At 30.5% G+C, this 3,499-nt stretch overlaps 1 long non-coding RNA gene across 1 annotated transcript; it reads right to left on the reverse strand.

Moving 5' to 3' along the window:
• Window positions 1-2,895: 2,895 nt before the first annotated feature.
• On the reverse strand, window positions 2,896-3,499 carry LOC110904965. The gene is made up of 4 exons (XR_002572854.2): window positions 3,452-3,499; window positions 3,261-3,364; window positions 3,105-3,157; window positions 2,896-2,984 (listed from the first exon to the last, which is right to left on the reverse strand). It is a non-coding gene; the product is annotated as an uncharacterized LOC110904965 (long non-coding RNA).

The raw sequence follows: 3,499 nt of genomic DNA on the forward strand, positions 1-3,499 counted from the left end.
TTTGTCCATTACCGATAAAAGTGTCGATTCAAAATTAAACGGGTGAAGTATAATGAATTCTTTTTGTTATTTATCGTGACGAAACATACCGAAAACATGACAACAACTTTCGTAGCGATATAGAGTATCTTTTTTATATCGTAAGCTATAACGAGTTTCAATCTTAATTTAAAAATGCGCGCCTGGGACGCGTCTAGGTGCAAGGCGCATTGAACCTCAACACCTTATGTAGCCAGAGGCGCTGTTTGTACAGAAAGCGCAGCTGAGACGAGCTTTTATGCTAAAAATTCCACTCTGAGGCGCGCGCCTCATGTACATGACCCATTTTTATGCAGCAGATTGTTGTAAATCATGCTTGTTATATACTATTAATAGACAAAGTAAATGAATAGTAAGTATATTTGTTTTAAAGGTTTTTTAATGTGTTATTTAGTGGTTTTTTATATGTGTTATGCGGTTCTTTTATATAACTTTTGTAACTTACGTTTGTTTTTATCGATGTAAGTCACGTGTCAGCATTTTTTGGTCATAACAAGATTTTTTCTCTATGGGTTGCTATAACGAGTGTAGGTGGCGTAAGAAAACAAACCGATACTGATTAAATTCCCGTGTTGGTATATTTTTGGTCATATCATGATTTTTTTTTTTTAATTTTTTTCTACCTTGATTGCTATAACAAGTGTAAGTACCGTAGTTAAACGAACTGATACACACCCACCGCGTAACGCACAGATTTAATAGCACTAGTTATTATCATTGTTCTTTGCTTTTTAATGTTTTAACAAACATAAATTGAAACTTGGTGATATTCGTAGACTTAAATAAAAGCTTTTAAGTAAAAAGAACTACTTTATTAAAAATCATTAAGATGTAAAATTTTATCTATAATAAATAACAACTATCCAGAATTATATTATAAGTATTTATAGCTAAAATTATATTAAATATGTAAAATATGTAATTTAAATATCACTATTATTTAATAAGAGAGAGAAACAGGGAAACAAAAATTTAGGTGGTCTAAGATTGTATCATGTGTTCCCAAAAAAATTTTGTTTATTAGGTAGTCTAGCGATAGTGTATTCTTAACCAAGTGATTGTGTGTTCAAATGCTACAAATAACATGTGTGGTGATTTTCGCGGTTAAAAAAAAGTAGTAATTATATTGATTAGGTAGTATAGGAGTATTGAGTACCGCCGTTTATTCGTTGGTAACATGGCTTTTGAAGTTTGCCAAATTTTTATGATATACTTAGTGCATCATTTTGATGTTTTACATCTTTACATCCCAAGAGAGATTATAGCTAATATATGTTACTAGTGTTGGAACTCGATCTATCTGGATCTGCCATATACAATGAAAATCATGATTTGTTATTTTTTTCTTTAGATTACATTTTATAACTTTGATTGCTAATTATCTATTGAACGATTTCATGTATAGAAAACCGTGACAAATACCTGAAATCGTTATGAAGCATGAAACATTGAGTTCCATGATCTTTTAGATGAAGATTGATGTTTCACGACTTTGTAATCACTTTAGTTTGTTTTAAAGTGGTTGTGTTTCTCCATCAAACATATTTTATATTTTATTTATAAAGTTGTGCCTAACATAGTATACTTAATTATATATACTTTCAACAAGACCTTACTATATATTACAAAATATTAAATATTTCTCAATGAGAGATGCCACAATAAAAAGAGGTTCAAATACTTCAACGTAAGATATCAATATAATTGCTCTTAGTTTTACTTATAACTTCTGAATATTAATTACCCTTAAAGTATTGAATACACATATGTACCAGCCACGTACACATAAAGGTTAATGCGATTTTCTATATATTTGTAACTAGCTTATATCCCGTGTGACACACGGGTTTAAAAAGGTTAAATTTAAAACATATTAATAAATATGATGTATGAATTTAAAAAAAATCAAAATAATATGAAACCAAGTAATTTAAATTTAAAATAATAATGTTTTGACACTTGTCAGTTCCATTTTCCATTTTCTATTTTATGAACACAAGTTTTAGTTTAGTAAATTGTTCAGGAAATATAAGTCTGTCTCCATCTTTTAAAATGTTCCTATGAAATGTGTGTTTAGAGTATGAACTATGAAATAACATAAATTAATGCTAATCTAAAATAAAATAACAAAAATAAGTAAATAAATAACAAACTAAGTAATTTGAAATGAAAGTGTAAAAAAAATTATAAAATTACATTACAAATTTCTAAAAACTTCTTTGTATACAACATTTGATGTTATATTTGAAAGATTACCATCACTATTCAGAATAACAACTTTGAGGCCATCACGTCTTGAAACATTAAGCCATAACTGCCATAAGAACGAAAGGTACAATAATATCAGACCCACAACCATAAAAACGTCATAAAATTGTTGGCGCAAATCATATAAAATTCACCAAACTCGGGTTGTGCGTTATCTTGAACGGGTCAAAAGGGTCAAATAAAAATACAGCTAAAATGGATCAAATTGGTCATATGGATCAAAATTCGCCAAAAGTGAGCTTTTAATGCACAAGGGCTCCTATATTACATTATTATTTTACACACAGTTTGTTTATAAATGATTATACTTTAAGAGAAGTGTCTGGGAAACACGCCTCGACCCACGCCTCAACCCGTAATAACCCGTTTTGACCTCTAAAATATAGCAATAGAAGATTTTGTACATTTGCGATCGATATTCAACAACGTTGGAGACAAAGTTGTCAGTGGACTCCCTGTTGCAGCGGAGTTAGACAAAGTAACCTCCAACCCGGTCTTGGGAGAAACCTAGTAAAAATACAAAAAAGAAAACTATCGTCAAATTGAAGCTAATCAATTTAAACAAAATTAGTTTATGTACACGAACATACCGTAACAGTTGGTTTTTGAAGTAAATGAGAAAGAGAAGCAACTGCAGTCATATACAAAGAGATACACGACTCTGGTCCGTGTCAAAGCTGCAATAAAAAAAGGTAACAATTTTCTAGAAAAAAACATGGAAAGTAATAAAAATATTTATGAAATATGGATTATAGCAAATGTTCATCCATATATTTGACTTAGACAGGGGGCAAGACCTGTAGTCCTTGTAAGCTTTTTCGTAACCGCATTGAGTCATAACGTTGTATACCTATGAGTCATTAGTAGTGGATTAATGATAAATACTATTTTGCTAATGTGACTTACAACTAATGGTGCAGAAAGGGAGTATTATATATTATATATTAACTTACAATTTCTCATGACCGTGGATGATAGCCCACTGTGAATCTTTCAAACACTCGTGAGCCCGGTTTCTCTCACGGAATTGCAAGTTCCATGATAATTCTGCACTCAACTATAAGAAATAATTACATACTATATCATTAATATGTCTAGCTCAAGTTATCATGTAGAAAAAAAAGAGTTTGAGCTAAGAAAACACCTGCAATCTGACTCAAATGAAACATTGCAAACGCATCCAAGTTCACCT

Source organism: Helianthus annuus, chromosome 2, assembly GCF_002127325.2.
Source record: "Helianthus annuus cultivar XRQ/B chromosome 2, HanXRQr2.0-SUNRISE, whole genome shotgun sequence".
NCBI classification, from domain to species: domain Eukaryota; kingdom Viridiplantae; phylum Streptophyta; class Magnoliopsida; order Asterales; family Asteraceae; genus Helianthus; species Helianthus annuus.